General features: G+C 40.8%; 1 pseudogene; it reads right to left on the bottom strand.

The window, feature by feature from the left end:
• Positions 1 to 9,382: 9,382 nt before the first annotated feature.
• LOC133235944 (putative olfactory receptor 2B8) lies at positions 9,383 to 10,336 on the bottom strand (annotated as a pseudogene).
• Between the last annotated feature and the right edge of the window lie 4,290 nt (positions 10,337 to 14,626).

Raw genomic sequence — 14,626 nt, 5'->3', positions numbered from 1 at the left:
TGTTTTATTACAGCCAAAAATCTTGTATTTCAATTTTTCCATATATACATGCTATGCTATGCTATGCTAAGTCACTTCAGTCGTGTCCGACTCTGTGCAACCCCACAGATGGCAGCCCAACAGGCTCCCCCGTCCCTGGGATTCTCCAGGCAAGAACACTGGAGTGGGTTGCCATTTCTTTCTCCAATGCGTGAAAGTGAAATCGCTCAGTCGTGTCCGACTCTGTGCAACCCCACAGACGGCAGCCCACCAGGCTCCTCCATCCATGGGATTTTCCAGGCAAGAGTACTGGAGTGGGGTGCCACTGCCTTCTCCGATATACATACTGAGACATAATGAATATACTACAATAGAATGAAATGTCTAGGAACAAAATGTTGGCTTCCATAAGGAACAGTTAAGTTTAGTTCTTAAAGTTGATGAATTTCTATAGGAATTTCTGTTTCTTTTGCCAACTAACATGTATGTTACTCAATGTAACCTTTAAAGAACACTTGCAACTGAAAACAAGCTAACTTACCAATTCCTAAAGTGCTACAGAGATCAAGTTCCAGTCCACTCAGTTTTATTCACCTTATGTGAGTGTCCTAAGCTCATTCTCTACCTTATTTCCAAATTCCTGCCTTTAATACAGCACTAGGCACTGGAACCTGGGTATGTAGATTAAGGACTCAGGTTGTATGAAATGAGTACATAAGTTGACTCTGCCAGCACTGGATATCCCTAAGCTTTCCTTAAGCAAGAAGATGCTTTCTCTTGATAATTTCAAATACCTTCACATGATACTGAAGATCAGCATTGTGTCTAGCTGGTAGGATGACATAGGAAGGCAATTTTAAACTCTCAGGATTCCTTCTGAATATAATGGCTTGGCTCTATGACGGATAGCTCATTACGAAATCGTGAGGTTGGTATGAAACAGCAGTAAAACTGGTCTGGTGAAAACTGTTTACCTGGCTGCAGTCTCTGAGGAATGGATGTCCTGTACTACTAATTAGCTGATGTTGCCTAGCTGCCCAAAGATGACAATCCTCAGGGAAAATGAATATCAAAGAGAATGCAAGAGATTACTTAATCTGCCTCTTTTGTAACTTCTCATAAATGACAGAGGTCAGATAACTCCCTAGACTTTGCAGTTATCTTAGCTCTCCTCTTTAAATGGCTTAGGTATTTTACTAAACACTGGAGATTTTTTCACACAATAGTAAAAAAAAAAAAAAATACTGCATATATAAATAAGAACTCATTCAGTTACTTAACTTTAAATATAAATTAATTTTCACCTAATATTCATAACCAAATTTTTTTTGTTTTATAATTAAATGTTTTTCTTTTTCATTGAAGGAGAATTGCTTTACAGTATTGTGTTGGCTTCTACCAAACATCATATGAATCAGCCATAGGTATACCTATGTCCCTTACCTCTTATGCCTCCCTCCACATCCTACCCTACTAGGTTTTACAGAGGCCCTGTTTGAGTCCCTGAGTCATACAGCAAATTATAACCAACTTCTAAGAGATCACAGAGTTAAAGTTTAGGCAGATTCTAACCTTTAAGGTAATATATTAAATGGCAACACCCACACTTTACTCCCAAACTTCTAATGTGGCTAAGGAAAAACACCAAGTCCTTTATAACATTGTTCAATTTCTATCAGAGAGTTGCAATAATTTACTTAACCAAACAGAAAAACTACTGACTTTTTAAATGGAACTTCCGTGCTGCTACTGCTGCTAAGTCGCTTCAGTCGTGTCCGACTCTGTGCGACCCCATTGACGGCAGCCCATCAGGCTCCCCCGTCCCTGGGATTCTCCAGGCAAGAACACTGGAGTGGGTTGCCATTTCCTCCTCCAATGCAGGAAAGAGAAAAGTGAAAGTGAAGTCGCTCAGTCGTGTAACCCCATGGACTGCAGCCTTCCAGGCTCCTCTGTCCATGGGATTTTCCAGGCAAGAGTACTGGAGTGGGGTGCCATTGCCTTCTCTGGAACTTCCATGGTTTGCTTCAATTCAACTCATCTTTGCATTTACGATGCACATGATTGAGTTAATTAAGATAGCTATAATTGCTCAAGTAAATTGAAAGAAACTTGAAGAGTATTGTGCGTACTGAAGTTTGAAGATCAATCAATTTCGAAACAACGTATACACTTGACTATACAAGGAAAAGGCAGGAATACTTAACATCTGTCTATGGAAAGCTTTGACCTAACCATCAAATGCAGCTTCAAAGAATATAAAATCTCTTTTTCCCACTAGAACACATTTTGTTTCAGAGTAATAGACCACTGTTACTTAGTAGTATAAGCTATCTCAGAGAAAGCTATTTAGGTTTGAAGCATGTTGGTTTTTATATGTTATTAGTCAGAAAAGCACAGAGAACTTCAATAATTAACTTACATTTTATAGCCAGCCATTTCCCATATAAGCATAAATCCTTTTTTTTTAATAATATTCTATGTGTAAGGAGAAACTATCTCTTCCTTAAAATAGTCTTAATTAGAATTTTCTCGGTAATCTGGCCACTATTTAAATCCCAACATAATATTTATAAGGAGGCCAAGGAAAGACCATTATGTCATAGGGTGTCCAGAGGTGGAAAGAATCATAGACCTGCTATTAACACTTCTTCCTGGTTCAATCTTGCTGCTGCAAACATTAATTGGCAAAATAATGTTGGCTAATAATTTGACATTATCTAGGAATGCTTCAGAGAAGGCAATGGCACCCCACTCCAGTACTCTTGCCTGGAAAATCCATGGACAGAGGAGCCTGGTAGGCTACAGTCCATGGGGTCGTGAAGAGACGGACAGGACTGAGCGACTTCACTTTCACTTTTCACTTTCCTGCATTGGAGAAGGAAATGGCAACCCACTCCAGTGTTCTTGCCTGGAGAATCCCAGGGACGGGGAGGCCTGGTGAGCTGCCGTCCATTGGGTTGCACAGAATCGGACACAACTGAAGCGACTTAGCAGCAGCAGCAGGAATGCTTACTTGAAATTACATGCTTTTTTTTCCTATGCTGTTTTTCAAAATTCTTGTTTTATATTGGAATATAATACATTGGAATATAATACAACAAAAGCATGATCTATTTTTTAAAAAATCTAAAAGTGACGATTCACCAAAATAAAATCGTTATTAAAGACCCAGTTAAGAGGATAATTAGATAAGCTACACACTGGAAGAAAATATTTTCAAACTGCTTCTCATAGAAAACACTCATATCTTGAATATACAAAGAACTCTCAAAACTCTACAATAAGAAAATAACTCAGTTAAAAAACATTTGAGCAAATAACTCACCAGTGTAAATATACAGATGGTGAAGATGTCTTGATGAAACATGAAAACATGTTTAGCATCACTAATCATCAGCAAAATGCAGACTAAAACCGTGAAGACATATCACCACCTACCTACTAGAACAACAAAAATCAAAAATATAGGAACAAAACCAAATGTTGGTGAGATTGTGGAAAAGTTGAATCACTCATACATTACTAATGAGAAAATAAAATGGTGCAGCTACTTGATAAAAGAGCTTGGCTGTTTCTTTAAAAACTGAATATCCACTTGCCATATGCCCAGTAATCATGCTCTTGGGCATTTATGGCAGAGAAACAAAAATTTATTCCACACAAAATCCTGTGCACAACTATTCATAACAGCTTTATCTGTAACAGCAAAAAGCTGAAAACAACTAAAATATTCTAAACAAATACTGGTACATACATACCATGGAATACTACTTGGCAATAAAAAAGAATACACTATTGATACACACCACATCTTGGATGAATCTCAAGGGTATTATGTTGAATGAAAATAAGTCTGTGCTAATAGGTTAAATATGATCCCATCTATATAACACCCATGAAATAAAAAAATAATAGAGACAGAGACCAAATTAGTACTGCCCAGAAGTTAGGGATGGTTTTACAGAGGGTTCAGGGGAGAGGGCTGCTTCCCTGATAGCTCAGTTGGTAAAGAATCCATCTGCAATGTAGAGGACCCGGGTTTGATTCCTGGGTTGGGAAGATTCCTTGGAGAAGAGAAAGGCTACCCACTCCAGTATTCCAGCCTAGAGAACTCCATGGACTGTATAGTGCAGGGGGGCTAAAGAATTAGATGTAACTGAATGACTTTCACTTTCAGGGGAAGGGAGGGACTAGCTGTGACTATACCCTAAAGGGTTATCACAAAGAAGATGTGTGTGGTGATGGGATAAATCCATATCTTGATTGCGATGGTAGCCTCAGGAATCTACACGGGGAAAAATTTATATAGACCTAAACACACACAATGCACATATGTCAGTTTCCTTGTTTTTAAATTGTATTAGAGTTGTATAATGGGCTTCCCTGGTAGCTCAGCTGTAAAGAATCCACCTGCAAGCAGGAGACTCCGTTAGATGCCTGAGTCGGGAAGATCCCCTGGAGAAGGGACAGGCTACCCACTCCAGTAATCTTGGGCTTCCCTGGTGGTTCAGAGGGTAAACAATCTGCCTGCAGTGCAGGAGACCTCAGTTTGGTCACTGGGTTGGGAAGATTCCTTGGAAGAGGGCATGGCAACCACTCCAGTATTCTTGCCTGGAGAATCCCCATGGACAGAGGTGCCTGGTAGGCTACAGTCCATAGGGTTGCAAAGAGTCAGACACGACTGAGCAACTAAGCACAGCACAGCATAGTTATATAACATAAAATCACTGGGAGAAAATAGATCAAATTTTCAAGACTTCTCTCTATTAACTTTGGACTTTCCCGTCGATCTGTAATTATTTCAAAATAAAAAGTATAAAAAGAAAAAAGACTTGAATAGCACAAGAACTAGAGAATGAGGAAAAGAGGGACAGACAGAGAGACAAAGCAACAAGAATGGCAAAGAGAGAGAAAAGGAGAGAGGAAGCTGTTCAAAAGGGTAGAAGGTTCCTGTTCACTAATGACATACTGGATCCATATCTCCTCTCCTCCCATGGATACAATGAATCTACAGTTTTACACAGAACAACTTCTTTGAAAAGAAATGTGGAAACTAGCTGGGTAAATCCTATACACAAGGTGAATAGGACAAGACCCAACTAAAATCATTAGAAGATAAAAAAATAAATAAATCATTAGAAGAGGCAGAGACAAAATCTCTATATGAAACCCACCCTTGGAGCCACAATATAGAAGCAGGTGGGAAGTCACCACCGTCGGTTTCTCCTGGAGGAACAAAGTGTCCCACACCTGGGACCCTAACTTTGAAGACTTAACACCTGAAACATGACCCTCCAAAACATAGAGCTCTGAAAGCCAATGAAGCTTGTGTCCATGAAATCCATGAGGCTACAAAGAACTGAGAAACAGTTCTTAACAGGCTCACCCAGACTCACTGTGGCTGTCTCTCCAGGGAACAGCACAGAGACACAGACTGAAACCTCCAGCTTGTCCCTGAAAGAAGCCTATTTCCTTATCTTAAAAGCTAAGACTTCTAACACATATCTAGGGGCCAATTGCAATCCTCACCAAACACCTGAGAAGCCAAAAGGGGCCGTCATCATGCTCTCCCTCTGTCCCACCTCAGGTCACACGTGTCTCTGTGAAAGGAGCTTGTGCACCTGTGTGGCCACCCAGGTTTTGTGGCTGCTGCCAGAGGACACACTCCTTATCCTGTAGCCCAGGCCCCCTCCAGGGCTTGCGTTCCTGGGTCCAACAGGACAGTAGCAAACTAAGGAACAGCTCCTAACTGGCTGCCTGTGCCCCACACCTCCCCCTCTGTTCCCACTTAGGGCTAAATGTGAAAGGAACAGACAGAAACTCGCATCTCCCAGTCTTCTCCTGAAACAGGTGAGAGGGTAACAAGCAGGAAGGTCAGGGGTCTCCAAACGGAGGAAATAGGCTGCAAGTGTCAGACATTTTTCTCTTAAAATTCTCTGTTGTCATGACGACACCTTGTTCTACCTGAACTTAACTTTTCTCAAACCTTGAGCTAACCAATGTGTTTTTCTTATGGAAATGTTTTTCTTAAGCTACGTTAATTAAACCATGTATTTGCTTTGCAATTTGCCTTTCTTCAAAACGGTTCCACCTAAGACTTAACTTTTGGCTGATAATTGCTTAACAAACCAGAATTGCTTTATGGCTGAGGGATGACACATCTCCTGCCACCCTATCTCAAAAATGCATATTGTGGGAAAGGGGCCTGGTGAAACTCCCTCGGTCTTCAGGTGTCTCTCTTATCTGATTAATAGCTTTCTAACAGACATAAAACATCCAGCTAAAGACTAGCAGGGGCCGCGCTCTCCGTCCCCCTTCTGATGTTTATGTCAGGAACTTTCTCTGTCCCTTGTTATATTTTAATAAAATTCTGCTATACAAAAGCTCTTGAATGATCAAGCCTGGTCCCTGGTCCTGAAGTTAAATCTTCTTCGGAGATCATGAATCTGACATCATTCACTGTAAGCTATCAGCGGTATACTTTCATATTTGAAGTTATTCCCTGATGGTCCACCTTCCAATCAGCCTCCATCTAGATGCTGACTGAGATCCTCCGCTTTAGAACATTAAGAGGTCTTGACAAACCTTTAAATGCTGGGAGCCACTAAGAGTAAGGTGGAGCAGAAATATTCCACAATTGTTAACAAGCTACATCCCTGCCTGAGAGAGAAAGCAGGGGACAGAGACAGTGGTAGACAGAGAAGGACTCTTCTTTAAGCTACTGGATTTTCAGGGTCTTCTTATAGCAGCTTACCCTTTAATTCAACTAATTGAGTTTTCCTCTCACATCTCTAGATTTTCCTTCCAATCTCATGAAGAGTCTTAAAATTCTCTATTACCCAATCATTAAATGTTGAGCTGACTCAAACCTTGGTCTTCAGTCTTCTTCTTTCTCTAAAATCTCTCATGTAATGTCCTTCATTCTTTTGGTTACCAGGAGTAATGACCGTTAGCAGTTGCCGGGATATAAAAATAGAATCTGGGTAATAAATTCTAACCTTTTTTTGTGTGTGTCTTTTCCTTGGTGCTTAGTCTTGTTTCACTTTCTCATAAGGTACCTGGCACAGAGGCATCGTGCCCCAGACTTCAGCTCAGGAGACTATGTGCAGAAGTGCTGTGAATGACACAATTCTAGATGGCGGCAGCAGGCCGTGCACAGAGACGCTGCACCTGGCACTGGGGTGTGGAGCCACAGGCAGTGCAGCTGCGCCTGCCCAGGGAGAATCCTGCAACCTGCTTCCCAGTGATGAGAGACCCCAATCACACAACCTGAGGATGGGCTGTCCAGCAGAGGGCATACTCTAGATGGTGAGCTCCCATTTCTCCATTTTATGACTAAAGGATAAAACTTCTCTTTGCTTCTACTTTTTTAAAATATTTATTTTTATGTATTTACTTGACTGTGGCAGATCTTAGTTGTGGCAAGCAGGACCTAGTTGCCCAAGCAAGGATCAAACCCAGGTCCCCTGCACTGGGAGTGCAGAGTCTTAGCCACTGGGCCCCCAGGGAAGTTCCTTCCTTTGCTTCTGAGCTGAACTCTGTCTTGTTCTATGGGCACGATCAACACCCAGCAGAAGGACCATTTTTAGGGCCCAACTTCAAAGGGTTGGTAACAGTTGCAAACGTCTTTGACAGTCAGAAACTTCAAAATTTGTATTTATGATCCAGAACATTTTTATAGGCCCCCAGACTCTTGGTCATATCCTAGGCTTTCCCAGAAAAGATAACTTGAAACAAAGGTTTATGCACAAGCACTTAATGCAGAATGAGATACAACATCAGGAGTGAAAGAAAGGGAATAGAAGAGGCAGAAAAGCGGGCTTGTCAAGGATACATTATCAAATTTGCCATTAGTATGGAGTAACTGGGTGCTCAATCACATTTGTCCCCCTGAAGTATGTCTTAGGAGACATCGAACAGATCCCCAGCTCAGGAGTAGAAAGGAGAAATAATCTGCTCATCAGCTCCCATTTCCCATTAGTCAAATCTTCACTCTGAATCTGAGCAGTTCCATGTAGGGCCCTTGCTGGTGACAGACCCCTCTGTGTCCCCACTTACTGATTTGTTCTCTTTGTTTTTTAATGTTTGGCCATGCTGCGTGGCATGTGGACCTTAGTTCCTGATCAGGGATGGAACCCTTGACCTCTGCAGTGAAAGCGAGGACTCTTAACCACCAGGCCAACAGGAAAAGACCTCCCACTGATTGGATTTTTTCTTTTGTTTTTGCTATGCTCGGTCTTTGTTGTGGCTCTTCCTTGCTCCATGCAGGCTTTCTCTAGCTGTGGTGCAAGGGCTTCTCATTGCCGTGGCTTCTCTTGTTGGCGACCACGGGCTCTAGGGCATGCCAGCTTCAGTAGTTGTGGCTCATGGGATCTAGAGAGCTGGCTGGGTAGCTGTGGCACATGGCCTTAGTTGCTCCGCATCATGTAGGAACTTCCTGGACCAGGAATGTAATTCTGTTCGTTGCATTGGCAGCAGGATTCTACCACTAGACCACCAGGGAAGGCCCTACTTATTGTTGACTGGGAAAGAGGCTATGGAAATACACTGTGACCTCCTAGACCCTCCAAGTGGAACAAAGAACAGACCCTAACAGTTACTAGTTATGGAGGTAAACAATGCACAAAGAAAGACAGGACAGGCAAGCAGAAGAGCAGCCATATCTTAAACAATAAATTGGTCACAAGGACTTGGAAATCAGCCTTCCCCGTATGAACATTCCAGGCCATCGTACTGGAAGATAAGAGACCACCACATCAAAGAGATGGAAGCCATGACAACTGTGGCAATCTAGATCAGGAAGCCCTAAGTAGACCCAGAAGCCTACTGCAAGGCATTTGAGTGAGTCCAGCAGAGACCAGAATTGTCCAGCTAAACTTAGCCCAAATGCTGATGCACATAATTGTGAGATAAATTAATGATTAAAGTTTTAAGCAACTAAATTTTGAAGTGATTTGTTATACAGAAGAAGCTAACTGATATCTACCCTTTGGCATCTGAACACATGTGTTGGAGCAGTAACAATTCTTAGGAAATGATAAAGGTTAATATTCCTTACAGCATTTCAGTGGTTTCCTGTTCTTATTTTGGCTGTAATTTCATGTAATATATTCATATGGCATTTTGCAAATAGATGTGGAATAATGTACTTAAAAGTGAGTGCAAACAAGAAAAACCCTAGAACTTTAAAAAACAATAACTACAAAACAGATGCTGTCAGAACACCAAATCCACATCTCTGGAAGTTGAAATGAATACAAAAACTTAGAATTTGACCACTCATGTTTCAAAGGGAATGAACAGAGCTTCCAAAGGAAATTTTAGATGGCTCATGGGGCACACATATATATCTGAATAGTTTCTGGCGTTCAAAGTCCTTCCATTAAACTGTCCTCCTCAGCCATCATCTGGAGTCAGAGTCCTTCCAAAGCACCTTCTTAATTGCCCCATTCACATCCCTGTTCCTCAGCGTATATATGAGGGGGTTGGTCATGGGGATAATGACAGTGTAGAAGAGAGACACGAACTTGTCCTGATCCTGGGAGTCGCTGCTGCTGGGCTGAGTATACACATAGATGGCTGTGCCAAAGAACAGGGAGACCACCGTGAGGTGGGACCCACATGTGACAAATGCTTTTCTTTGCCCTGCAGTGGACTTTATTCTTAAGACCACCCTGACAATCTGACCATAGGAGAACATGATTAATGAAATAGGTGTGAGAAGCATGATGACACTGCCAAAGAAGGTCACATACACATTCATAGTGGTGTCAACACAGGCAAGTTTGAGAAAAGAAGGGACCTCACAAAAGAAGTGGGCTAATTTATTTCTCCCACAACGAGGTAAAAGGAAGACAAGCACTGTCTGCAATAAGGAGTTGGCAAAACCAGTGACCCACGAAGCAGAAGCCATCAAGGCACACAGACGGGGGTGCATGATTACTGTGTAGTGAAGGGGCCTGCAAACAGCTGCATAGCGGTCAAATGCCATAACTCCTAGCAGAATACATTCTGTACCTCCCAACGTCAGAGAGATGAACATTTGAACTACACAGCCACCAAAGGAGATGGATTTGTCTTCTCCGCTGAGATTGAATAGGAGCTGTGGAACAATGCTAGTCGTGTAGCACATGTCCAGAAAGCTCAGGTTAGAGAGGAAAAAGTACATCGGGGTGTGAAGACATGCGTCCAAGTAGGACAATGCAATGATGGCTGTGTTTCCCAGCAAAGTGAAGACATAGAAGATCAAAAGGACCACAAAGAGGACTGGCTCAAGTTGAAGCCTGTCAGAGAAGCCCAGTAAGATAAATCCAGCAAAAGAACTTTCATTTTTCTGTCCCATCCTTTGTTAGCACATGGCTCCTGTCAAATCAAGTGTTTAGCAATTTATTAAAAGTATCTTTCCAAAAAGTGCATAGATGAAGAGGAAAATCTGTCATGTTCAAAGACATTAAAAAAAAAAAAAAACAAAGACATGGTCATGCGATTTTATATGCAACTATTTGAATAAATTATGTACTCATTAAAGTGGATATATTTTAAATTAATTAGGTCTTTCCTATTCAGAAAAATTATATATTGAAATAAATATAAGAAAAGAAAAATAATAAAATCAAGTAATGAACCTTGGTTTGCATCAATCCTAGATATAAAATGCCTGTTTTAGATTGAGTTTAATAGGATGAAAGTATAATGATTATTTATGTACATCTTAGAGAAAGTGGGAATGAGGGAAAATCAAGGGAGAGAGATTAGAAAGAGTAAGAAAATGTAGACAAAGGGAGAAAGTTTATTCTAAATATGTATCTCATAATTCTACATAACTTGATTTGCACATACCTCACATGTAATAGAATAATACAAAATGATCTCTAAAATGCATTCAGATATAGAAATTTATGAGCTAGAATGTAGTTTTACAAAAGATTATATTACATTCAATATATCACTGAGATACTTCTCATAGATACATTCTGGCAAAATAGTTATCTCTACTCCTAATGCATTATATTTGTGAATGCTATATGCTGATCTTTCGGTATAGCAGTAAAAACTAAATTGCTCAGAGCCTGAAATATCACCTTTAATTATAGTGCTTAACTTTTGTCCTTGAGATACCTAAAATTACTATACCAATTTAACAAGAACTCCAAAAATTTATTCACTGTACATAAGCAGTTCACAGGGTTCCCTGTTGGCTCAGTGGTAAAGAAACCGCCTGCCAATGCAGGAGATGCAGGAAAGGTAGGTTCAGTCCCTGAATTGGGAAAATAACTTGAAGAAGAAAATGGAACACACTTCAATACAGAGAATCCTGGGGAGCTACAGTCCATGAGGTCAAAACAAGCTGGACTTTACTTAGTGACTAAACAACAAAAGTAGTCACTTTGCAACAGAATTTCAAACTCCAGCAACCAGACTTACCTCTTCTTTCTGCTGATTTCAGTGTCATATATTACCAATAACTAAAATGCCTGGAATTCCTACAGGAGATAGGATTATTCACTATCAACATTCTAATGACAATGAAAAACACATAAATGAGGAGGCAATGGATCTATCACAGTCTCAGAAATAATACTTCTAATCACTATGGACAGAGTTTGGCCAGGTTGGGGAAAAGAGGCTGAAATGGGAATTCCTTTGCATGCTGTTTATTGAGTGAATGTCCTCAAGACAAAGAGAATCAGGGAAGCAAAACAGAGCAGACAAATGTGTTAAGCAAGGATGTGATCTCAAATGGAATACATGAACGTGATCCCATAGAAAGCTGGAAAAGGACTCTCCAAATAGAGCTATCGGCTGATAAAAATATTGTGCTTCACTTACACAATCACTGCTATCCACATGCTGCTACCTGAGCCTTTCAAGTGGGACAGATAAAGAACTGAATTTTAAATTTAATTTTCATTCAGGTAAATTTAAATACCTACTTATTTAGATGTGACTAGTTATTACTATCGGAGAGGGCAATGGCACCCCACTCCAGTGCTTTTGCCTGGAGAATCCCATGGGCGGAGGAGCCTGGTAGGCTGCAGTCCATGGGGTCACTAGAGTCGGACATGACTGAGTGACTTCACTTTCACTTTTCACTTTCATGCATTGGAGAAGGAAATGGCAACCAACTCCAGTGTTCTTGCCTGGAGAATCCCAGGGAGGGGAAGCCTGGTTGGCTGCCATCTATGGGGTTGCACAGAGTCGGACACGACTGAAGCAACGCAGCAGCAGCAGCAGCAGTTACTACTATACAGAATAACAAGCTGTGGAGCATGCGTTGTGTCAGATTTAGTTCCACCTTGACAAAAAGGCAGTCTTTTATAAATCCCACCAGTCTGTCATTGACTATAAGCTGCCCCAACCACATTCAGAACTTCTGGCAATGTGGCTCCATTCAACTGATGGTAATTTTCTAAAGAAGGAAAGGGCTGTGAAGCTGTCAGTTAATACCCATGACAAATATGGTGTGGATCAGTGCAGCAGCCAGTAGAAAATATCTGAGCTGGACATTGAAAGAATTCATAAAAAATGAGAGTCCATTCATACAAAATTTAGTCCATTCATAAGTGTGTGCAAGGATGGAAAGACAGTCACCAGTATACATTACACCATCGCCGCCAAGTCGCTTCAGTTGTGTCTGACTCTGTGCGACCTCACGGACTGCAGCCTACCAGGCTTCTCAGTCCATGGGATTCTCCAAGCAAGAACACTGGAGTGGGTTGCCATTTCCTTCTCCAATGCATGAAAGTGGAAAGTGAAAGTGAAGTCACTCAGTCGTGTCTGACTCTTAGGGACCCCATGGACTGCAGCCTACCAGGCTCCTCCGTCCATGGGATTTGCCAGGCAAGAGTACTGGAGTGGGGTGCCATTGCCTTCTCCATACATTACACATCACCTTGTTATTTGCCTAATTCACCAATAAATTAAACATTCAGATCACCTTTTCTGACCCACATTTCTCCTCTCAAATTGGTGTTCTTCTCAATTGAAGAATGATCATTTTTCAGTAACAGAAATACAAAAATGCATTGACACAATAACTGCAAAATGGACCTTCATTGTTGTAATTATCAAGCTAGCATTTGGAAGATTACGTTTGTTCATTTCTTTGAGAAAATGAACATTTTAAAACTACAGATAATGACAATACACTTTAAGAAACATTCTGTAATTTCACAGAAATACGAGCTGAGGAAAAAATGAAGGTGTACAGTCTAACATTTTCACATTCACATATATGCTATTATTCAATTACCGAAGAACATGTTTTATGACAGCCAAATATCCTGAATAAATTGCTCCAGATATCCATACTGAGACATAATGAATACACTACAATAGGATGAAATGTCTAGGAAAACAAAGTTGGCTTCCACAAGGAAGACTTAGTTTGGTTTTGAAATTTGGTGAATTTCTACAGGAGTTTCTGTTTCTTTTGCCAACTGACATGTATGTTACTCAATTTAGCCTTTAAAGAACACTTGCAACTGAAAACAAACTTACTTACCAATTCGTAAAGTACCATAGAGATCGAGTTCCTGTCCTCTCAGTCTTATTCCCCTTATGTGAGTGTCCTAAGCTCGTTCCCTATCTCATTTCCACTTCCTGCTTTTAATACAGTACTGGGCATTGGAACCTGGGTATGTAGACTAAGGATGCAGGTTGCATGCAGTGAGTACATAAGTTGACTCTATCAGCATTGGAATATCCTTAAGTTTTCCTTAAGCAAGAAGATGCTTTCTCTTGATAATTTCAAATACCTTCACAGGGTACTAAAGATCAGCATTGTGCCTAGCTGGTAGGATGACATAGGAAGGCAATTTCAAACTCTCAGGATTCCTTCTGAATGTAATGTCTTGGCTCTATGATGGAGAGCTCATTATGAAAGCATGAGATTGGTATGAACCTGCAGTATAATGGTCTGGTGAAAACAGTTTACCTGACTGAAGTCTCTGAGGAATGTATGTCCTGTATGGTTAATTAGCTGGTGTCATCTAGCTGCCCAGAGATGACAATCCTCAGGGAAAGTGAATATCAAGGAGAATGCAAGAGGATACCTAATCTGCCTCTTTTATAACTTCTCATAATTGACAGAGGTCAGATAATTCCCTTGACTTCTCAGTTACCTTAACTCTCCTCTTTTAATGATTTAGATATTTTACTAAACACTTGATATTTTTTCATACAATTGCAAAAAAAATATCCATATATAAATAAGAACACATTCAGTTACTTAATTTTAAATGTAAGTTAATTTTTATCTAATATTCATAACCAACTCTTAATGGATAACGGAGTTACGAATTCACTTCAGTTCAATTCAGTCGCTCATTCGTGTTCGACTCCTTGCAACCCCATGAACAGCAGCACACCAGGCCTCCCTGCTCATCACGAACTTCTGTCATCCCCTTCTCCTCCTGCTTTCAATCTTTCCCAACGTCAGGGTCTTTTCAAGTGAGTCAGCTCCTCGCATCAGGTGGCCAAAGTATTGGAGCTTCAACTTCAACATCAGTCCTTCCAATGAACACCCAGGACTGATTTCCTTTAGGATGGACTGGTTGATTCTCCTTGCAGTCCAAGGGACTCTCAAGAGTCTTTTCCAACACCACAATTCAAAAGCATCAATTCTTCAGCACTCAGCTTTCTTTAT

This window comes from Bos javanicus, chromosome 23 (assembly GCF_032452875.1).
Source record: "Bos javanicus breed banteng chromosome 23, ARS-OSU_banteng_1.0, whole genome shotgun sequence".
NCBI classification, from domain to species: Eukaryota; Metazoa; Chordata; class Mammalia; order Artiodactyla; family Bovidae; genus Bos; species Bos javanicus.
Note: the sequence above shows the minus strand (reverse complement) of the source record. Positions and strands in the feature narration are given on the sequence as shown.